This window comes from Lygodium microphyllum, chromosome 14 (assembly GCF_053477565.2).
Source record: "Lygodium microphyllum isolate KBCC chromosome 14, Lygodium_microphyllum_v1.1.10, whole genome shotgun sequence".
In the NCBI taxonomy this organism is placed as follows: Eukaryota; Viridiplantae; Streptophyta; class Polypodiopsida; order Schizaeales; family Lygodiaceae; genus Lygodium; species Lygodium microphyllum.
The window spans coordinates 142568262-142578007 of record NC_141148.1 but is presented as its reverse complement, the minus strand read 5'-3'; the positions used below and the strand labels follow the sequence as shown (position 1 = coordinate 142578007).

At 39.2% G+C, this 9746-nt stretch overlaps 1 pseudogene; it reads right to left on the bottom strand.

The window, feature by feature from the left end:
- Positions 1 to 5630: 5630 nt before the first annotated feature.
- LOC148026184 (accumulation of dyads protein 2 pseudogene) lies at positions 5631 to 6383 on the bottom strand (annotated as a pseudogene).
- Between the last annotated feature and the right edge of the window lie 3363 nt (positions 6384 to 9746).

Sequence of the window (9746 nt, the reverse complement as noted above, 5' to 3'; positions counted from 1 at the left end):
CCAATCAAACACAAATCCAAACCCGAAGCCATCTCTACAGTCAAATTCCAACATTCCTAAACTTCCTGCCATTACCAATAATGTATCCAAAGCAAAACCCATAGTTTATTACAAATGTCATCAACCTGGACATTTGGCAGCCAATTGTCAATCCAAAAAGCCATCCGTTCATATCAATTATCTGGGAGCAATAGAAGATGAAGAACGTGAAGAGATGCCAGATTTTACGGAAGAATATGAAGACATTGGTACTACTTCTGATACTTTGCCAGGTATGCCAACTCCCCATTCCTTATTAACAATGAAATGTTTTGTGCATGGTAAAGAAAAAACTATTTTACATGATGATGGGAGCACTCATGACTTTATTTTTGCAAAATTGGTCAAAGAATTGAATTTACATTTTCTACACATTATCGCCTCAAGGCTGCATTCCTAGGTACGAGATATAATGGAACACAAGAGGTGCATAATTTAGAAATTAAAATTGGTGATTATACTGAACAAAGAAATTTCTTAGTTATACATTTGCAGTCTAGTGACATTATCTTAGGAATGCCTTGGCGTCATCAATACAATCTTGATATAGATTATTCTACGCATTTAATTAAAATTTATTTTCAAAGAAAACAAATCACACTGCATGGTATGCATGCTTCCAATAATTTTCCATTGCTTACTCATACTCAGGCTAAATGTGCATTATGTAAAAGTAGCAAATCCTATTTAATATGGGTGAATGAAATTCAAGCTAAAGAAAACCAGATGCATCCTAGGCATGCACAATTTCTTTCCCAATTTCAAGATTGTTTTGCCGCTGATTTACCACCTGGATTACCACCTGCACGTCCTGAAGATCATAAGATAGATTTAATTCCTGGAACACAATCACCATGTAAAGCACCATATAGACATAACCAAATTGAACAGAAAGAAATTCAAAACCAAATTGACAAATTGCTTAACAGAGGATTAATTAGACCTAGTAGTTCTCCATTTAGTGCACCTGTCTTATTAGTGAAGAAGAAAAATAATACCTATCGCATGTGCATTGATTATCGTGCCCTAAATAAAATTATTGTTAAGAATAGATACCCGATTCCTAGGGTAGATGATCTTATGGACAAGCTACAAGGATCTGCCATATTCAGTAAGATAGATCTTAAATCTGGATATCATCAAGTAAGATTGGACAAATGTGATATATTCAAAATTGCATTTAGAATACAATTTGGACACTATTAATTTCTGGTTATGCCATTCTACATTCAGTCGTATGATGAATCGCATATTTTTGAAACATCAGCATTGTGTTATTGTTTTCTTTGATGATATATTAGTTTTCAATAAAAATGAGAATGAGCATTATGAACATTTGTCTTTAGTTTTTAAGTTACTAAAAGACAATCAATTATATGCTAATCCAGAAAAGAGTGAAATTTTTCAAACAGAAATTGAATATTTAGGACATATTATTTCATCAGAAGGTATTAAAGTCAACCCTAAAAAAATAGAAGCAATCTTAAATTGGCGATACCCAAAAATGTGCATGAATTACGTTTTTTTCTAGGTCTTGCTAGCTTTTATAGAAAATTTGTGAGGAACTTCTCATTACTTGCATTACCTTTGACAAAACTCTTAAAGAAGGGTATCGTGTATAATTGGTCTGACAATCAATAAAAGTCCTTTGATTTTCTTAAACATGCTTTAACTCATGCTCCTGTATTACAATTACCTGACTTCAATAGAGCATTCTTCTTAGTAGTTACTGATGCTTTGAGTAGAAGACCGACATTTCAAAATATTTCTGTGATATCATTTGATTCCCTTATTCCTATGAAAGATACTTATTACCAAGATCCTACTTTTCAAGCTTATTGGAATAAACTAGTTGCAAATAATTGGATTCCTATTGATTCATTGTCTTACACTAATGGATTTATGTTTTATGAAAAAAGATTATGTGTGACTGTTCAATGAGTAAAAAGACACCATGGTAAACAATATGGTTTACTAATGCAATTATCCATTCCATCACGACCATGGGAACAGATTTCAATGGATTTTATCACTGGTCTACCTAACACTAAAGCTAATCATGATATGATTTGGACTGTTGTAGACAGGTTCAACAAACAAGCATATTTTATTCCATGCAAGAAAACCTTAACTGCATCTCAAGTTGCTTAATTGTTTTTGAAAATTATTTTTACTAACCATGGTTTACCAAAAGTCATTATTTCTTATCGTGATTCTAAATTCTGCAATAATTTTTGGATTACTTTGTTTACTAACTTAGGAACAAAGATTGATTTTTCATCTGCATTTCATCTTGAAACAAATGGTCAAATAGAAGCTACTAACAATACCATTTTAGATCTTTTGCGTGCTTACACAATTTCAAAACCACACACATGGGATACATATCTACATTTACTTCAGTTTGCATATAATAATACACCACATACAGCTACAAAGAAAGCACCATTTGAAATTATTTATGGATATCGATTGCCTACACCTGTTGCATCATTATCAAACAAAATTCAAACTGCTGATGATATTGCTAACATGCATGCTACTATTTTTGATGAAGTTAAAGATATGATTGCCAAAGCCCAGCAATCATACACAAAACAAGCAAACAAGAAAAGAAAAGCTATGAGTTTTAAAATTGATGATTATGTTTGGTTACGAATTGAAAAACGAAGATTACAAAGTGTAGATAAACACCCCGTTGTCAAATTAGCACCTAGATTTTATGGACCATTCAAGATCATACACAAAATCAACGACAATGCATTTAAACTAGAATTACCACAACATTGGAAAATCCACAACACCTTTCATATCAATTTATTACGACCTTTGAGGACAACTACATGTACACCCTGTCTATGAAAACCCTCCTTTGCTAGACGAAGAAACTGAAATCCTCGAGCCTGAAACTATTATAGCTACTGACTTTATGACCACCAGAACTGGCCGTAGATATTCTAGATATTTGGTCAAGTTTAAAAACCATCCTGTTGAAGAGGCCCAATGGATGCACGCTAGAGACCTAAATGCTTTTCCCACACTGTTAGCTCCACATTGAGCTAATAGCAATTGAGGACAATTGCTATCCCACCTGGGGGTATGATGCCAAAAGGCATATTCCACGGTGGATTCCGTGAGGTTTTGCGGTGGATTCCGTAAAATTTTATTACCGGGGCTCATACACAAGGTGGATTCTTTGTGCGAAAAGTCAATGGGGACACCTATCCTTTTCGGGCATTTTGTTAATTTAATGTGTAAGTGGGTGATTCCATAGCGGGTGATTCCGCAAAATACATATTTAAATTAATAAACGTTTATGAGTTTAGAGTGCGCACTCATAATAAATTACGGTTAGGATTGAGTTTTAACCAATTTATTTTTGTAGCTGAAGACTGCTAGGTATTCACTTTTATCGGTTCAATTGTATTATTTTTCTAACAATTGTAAATACTTCAGTTGATGTGTAGAGCAAGCAGCGGTGGCATTGGAAAGCATTGGAGGATAGCATGTATTCAAATTTATCATCAATTTTTGATGGGCGCGTATCTTAGGCATGGCGTCCATATTTTAACGCGCTTATTTATTAAAGCACTTGATATTTATTTATTACTTTTGTATGCGCATGGGCGCACGATTTAAATACTTGTATTGGACATTGTATTTGGGTACCGCCTGACTCCTTGGGCGCCCAATAGTTTTAATTCTTTAGTGGCACAAAAGCAAACACAAAAGCTAAAGCATGCTAATTGTAAATTGGGCTATTTTTTGAGCTTGAAGATGAATAATATATAAAATACATGCTTTGTAGAGCGCTCACACAAGGCATGGGGGAACATTGCACCCAATTAGTCTCTTGCTTCATGTCGTGCAAGCTTTCTTCATTGTTTTTTGTGCAAAAAGTAGAGTTCTTTTGCTCTTGGGGACCTTCTGACGCTCACTATACGCGCATATGGCGTCCGATCTGCGCACCACAGAAAGAGAGAGAGAGAGAGAGAGTGTGTGTGTGTGTGTGTCTCGGGGAAGTTACTATATGTATATCCTCTACATTACGTGCGTTCAATGCCTATTTATAAATATCTTTATTGGTGAAATTTTCTTGAATAAAACATAATCCTTTTGTATTAAATCTATAAATAGTCCCTTTATATTACACCCTTTTGCATGTAAAAAATGTATAAAGTTGGTATTTTAAAAATATCTTATTTTGAACCATGTGATGCACACATATATTCATGAGTAACTTACCCGTGTGTGTGTGTGTGTGTGTAATGCTTGCCTCTTTCATTTTGTCATTGATTCATGATAACTTGTTAATAATGAATATAGATTCGAAGATTCAAAGCTAACGAGATTGATGCCAAGCCTTAACAAACTTTTCCAATGTTTGATTGTAATGTATGGTTCAAACCATGGAATGTTCTTATAAGGGTTTTAAATGTATAGTAGTCTTGATGATAATAGTAATGTAGCCTATGCCAGAGGAAGAAGTGGTTGTTGTCCACTATGCCCTAGTGGGTGTACTTGGCATTTCACTAAGCCATTAGGAAGCACCTATCTCTTGCATGCAATGGCTTCTCCTTTGAGATAAGGGCCCTTGGCTTGGATGGTGAGGACATCTCTCTTTCTCGCCCCTTTGAGATTAAGATTTGGAAAACCAAATAAAATGGTCTACAAGTTGACAATAGTAGGAGATGCTTTTCTTTATATTGTATCCCTAGAAAGTAGGGGAATCCTTTTCATTCATGTGGTTCTTATATATCCCTATTATCTTTATCGTCCCTGCAAGATATACATGTTTTCTTTAGCCATTTCTAATCGTGCTTATTGGGTGGTTAATGTATGAGTTAGCATGCATAGCCAACACTTTGAGATGTATGTATCTTTCTTGAAAGCTTACCAATGCCATGTTCCCTTTAATGATTAGCTTACCTCTATCATCTACACATTGGCAATATATCTCTTTTAGGCCATATCTATCTCTTTTTGGCATGACGAGTGTATACACGTGAATATATTGCTGAGGTATGTTTGTTTCTCGTGGATGTATTAGTCATGTTCTTGCAAATATTTGCACATTCTTACAAAACCCTATAATATGAATATGTCTCACATTTGATTCCTTATATTCCTAGATCTATGAGAGAATTTTTTAAGTGCTACAAAGTTAAAGATAGTGTGCTAAAAAGAAGATCAATTTCACATCGCATTATTCAAGTGATAGGGACAAATTGTTGTGTATGAAGTTATTTATCTAGAGCTCGATGCATAGGAACTTTTGAATAGGACGCTATAGAGCTTCAAGTATCTTTTTCATCACATAAAACCTAGATTCAATAAATTTTCTTTTCTATCATAGCTTTATGCCATGTGCACCAAGCATGTTGTTTTATCCGAGCAACCTTTACAAAAATTTACAATGGCGCAAACCAACCACGCAAAGCACCGCTAGTGAGCCGGCCCAGGCTAGCTAGTTACTATTATTGAGGGGGACTTGAGGCTGATTTTCAAAGGTTCTTCTTTTAGAAATTCAATTTTCCACGAAAACTGCTCGTGTGGTGGGGAGTACGATGGCCACAGCATGCATGCATTCTTCACTGCTTGGGGCTGGCAAGTAGGCCAAGTTTGCCGACGGGGAGAGTGAAGAGGGGGCCGTTGGCGTCGGCGGCCAGGATGCCGGCGACGGCGTTGTACCAGGCGATGAGGGCGGTGACGATGCCGGTGAAGCCGCCGGCGCGATGCATGGAGGGCGAGTGCCGGAGCTCGGCGGCCGTGAGCAGGGCGAAGGTGAGGGAGAGGGCGGCGAACAGGGCGACCAGGGCGGCGGACGTGCGCAGGCTGCACGCCAGCATCAGCAGAGTGAAGATGCTCCAGGCCAGAAGGAAGGTCCCGACGGCCGGGGCCAGGTCCTCCTGAGCCGAGGCCTCCTTGTAGGCGGCCGCCACCCCGAAGGCAGGGATGAGAAGGACCGCGTAGGCCAGCCAGAAGGCCCCGTAGGAGGTAAAGGCGGTGGCCGCGAAGGTGTTGCCCGCCCGGAACTCCCACATGCCCGCCAGGCCCTGCGCCACCCCGCCGTAGAACAGCGCCAGGCCCAGGACCACGTTCACCGGCCCGCTGCTGCTCACCCCCAACAAGCCCGCGTTGTAGCACGACAGCACGAACGTCGTCAGCGCGAACGCCGAGAGGCCCAGGGGCCCCGCATTCGCCTGCTGCAGCCCGCCGCCAACCATGTTGCTGATTGGCCCGCACATGTACTTGTCGCCTAGGTAGTACGGCATGGGTGATAGCGGGCCTGCCGGCGCTGCTCCGGGGTGGCCCATCGACAGCACGTGCTGCGGCGTCGTCATCGACATGCCCCCCCCGCTCTCTCTCTCTCTCTCTCTCCAATGTGCTACTACGCTCCTCGCTCTCTAATTTGCTAATAGACTATCTGCTCTAGAATCTCTATTCCTTCCTTGTCTTCTCCTCCTCTCACTGCAAGCCGTGGTAAGACGCTCTCTCTCTCTCTCTCTCTCACAAAAACACTAATCTGCCCGCTCTATTAGATGTGCGTGCTAATATTATGATCTCTACTGTCTCCGCTTACCTTCGATCCTTGCTGCACACTCCCTCACCATGCGTTTATAGCCCCCAACACACTCCCTCACCATCAAGCCGGTTATAATTCTTGCAATTTAGTCGCACATCACTCCAAGTGGCGCAAATCCAAGATGCCCCCATTATCATCATGTCCCACGGGCTTTTTCAATTCACTAATGCTAACCGAATTTGCCGACTAACGGACTGCACGTAAGTTTAAGAATGTGCAACATAATACTCACGCAGTGCGAACCGTCCCAAAGTGCGAACGTATGAAGCTAACAAACGATGTTCACACTTCGGAGCCGGACATCGAGGAACTCTTCCCACCAGGGTTTGAGATCCTATGGGACCCATTGAATTCATGGATAACACATCATCCACATAAGATTGCAATTTTGCAGCTAAGGCCAAATGCTTATTCTTATTCAATGGTCATGAAGAACCGAGGTTTAGTGCAAAATCAATTGCAAACATTTCCACAAAACCTTACAACTTTAAAGGGGAAGTTAACGACGTTGAAATTTACAACAATTTCGAATTATAAAAAACATAAACACACTAGTACTTGGTTTAGAAATCCCTCCAAGATTGTGAAACTAAAGGTTTGTGTATCTACTATCAAACTTGTTTTTCATGAATCCAATGTTTGTGGTTGTGCGTTGATTGTTCTTTTTTAAAGGTGAAAAAGGATGGACGGTAAAGTATGTAGTACGTAGAGCCTAGGTCTGTTGGCCTCTTGAGTGCGGGAATTCTTCTCTTTGCCGTGATGAATAAATTATATAACAGTTTCCTCATATTGCATGTGAGGTAGTTATGCCTTCCCTACCCATAGTGAAGAGTTTTGGTTGTCGAGTTTCCTTAGCTCACATTTTTGAAAATAAAAATGAAAGTAAAAAGTATTAATCTCTCGTCATCTCAAGTCATAATCACCCATCCTCATGGTGATGCAAAATAGCTAGTAGGGGCCAACAAAAAAAACGATCCATCCTTGAAGGCCTTAAGAAATATAAGAGGAAGGATAAAAAATTAGATAAAATTAGTTCATTGTTTGCATTCTAAGTTCAAGAATGAATCGTTGGACCTTTGAAAGTATTTAAAGAATTTCCTTGCTTGGGATAATTCCAAGATGGAAAGCCTTGACCCCAAATATTATCAGTGCTACACATTCCCCTTAAGCTTCAAGTAGGACATAACATCACCACATGAATCTGCATGTGATGAAGCTCATCCAGGATGCTTTTGTAGGTTTGGATTCATCACCCTTATGGATAGAACTAAATGGACAATCTACATTTTGATTCCTACATGTTGAATGAACCAACCTCATCCTCAAGAATTTCCCCTCATGTTTTCTAAAAAATATGCAAGCGCTTTCCCTCATCTTAAAAAATCCTAGTTTGTGATGTTCACCTATCTTTAAGTTTAAGTTATCAGTCAATCATCAAACCATGAACTACCCATCCAAACTCTTGACCTAGAAATATCACAATGGTAGGTAAAACATTTGCTATCCAATAGGGAAAACCTTGCCACATTATCCTAGAAAAAAAAGGCTCCCATCATCCCGATTCGTTTCCATATCTTGCCTTCCACGTGTCACTGCACCATCCCTCAAGAAATGGCCTCACATTGGTTAAGGCTACCTTTTATTGGTCTAAAGAATGCAACGTGGAAAAAAACTACTTTGTCATGGATTGAGAATCTATGGGTTTCATTTACTCCATCAAGAATTTTGGCATTATCTATTGGGCAAATCCTTTGTCTTCCATATTGATTGTTTGCCCTCATTTATTCAATCAAATAAAAAAGATTTACTGGTCTTCCAATATGTTGGGTGTTATTATTGTAGGAGTACAACTACTAAGTGATGTCATTGGTCATTGGCCTCTACAAGCACTCAACAACAATGAACTACACCCTATATCCACTACATACATTGTGACCTTACACCTATACATTATAGGTGGTGGGCACCCATCACTGTCACTTTATTCTTTATTTTTTCAATGACTTTCAGTCACACATTGTGACTATTGGATTTCCCACATCTTGTGTGTGTCTCTCTCTCTTGCTCTCTTGCTCTCTTGCTCCATCTGCTATAGCTTTCATCTCTCTTACTTCTACTTGCTCATGCTTCCACTTGGGCTTCACCCTTCAACTAGTATCAAAGCCTACCATTCAAGGAGGTTCTCCATCATTCACCTTAGCCTAGATTCAAAGCTTCATTCACTATGTTATGGAAACCATGGCTTCAACCCTTCAAGGTATGTATTGTTCTCCCACTTTGCTCAGGCTTGTTCCAAGGACCCTTGAACTTCATTGATCATTGCCCAAGGCTTTGAAGTGAGTAGTAGGACCACCAAATACACCAACAAGCTAAGTGCAATTTGACCATGGTTGTCCATCCCCTATCTCTAGCAGTTTGCACCTCTTCTATAACTCCTAGATCCCTTGGAAAATCGGTTAAACACTTGTGAATCACTCCACCATTGCTTGTTTACACTTGGCTCCTTCCTTGAGGTGAAATACCTCAAACATTGACTATGGAATAGTGCATGCCTATTGTAAACATCCAGGACAAAATGCATTGAGCTCCTCATTGCTTATGCAATACCTCTGGAGCTTGGCATTAATGCTCAAATGTTACATAATGTATTGAGGTATTCATTAGCTTCATTTGAGCTCAAATAGCTCAGTTCCTACAAGGTTATTCTATTGTATACTTTTTGGATAGCAAGCTTTTAACTAGGAAGGTTATGCCTATCACTACAAGATACAGGCCTTATACTGACGTTCAAAGTGACGAAAATGTTGATAAAGAAATTTGCCCCCGTCCTCACAAAAACGTCAGTATTAGCGATGTCATAGAACAGTCGCTATCCGAGTTGTTATTCTCGTCGCTATCAACGTCACATATATGACGCTGATAACGATGCAAATAGCGATGCTTTGCGACGCACATTGTGACGCTAATAGCAACGCATGCAATAAATTTGTGACGCTAATAGCGACGGTAATAAGGGAAAAAAATTCTATTTGGGCCATACAAAAGAGTTTCAGTAATGTGTACAATGCTCGTCTAAATGAAGGCAAAGTGTACTTGAATCCATAAGACTAATATATAAAAT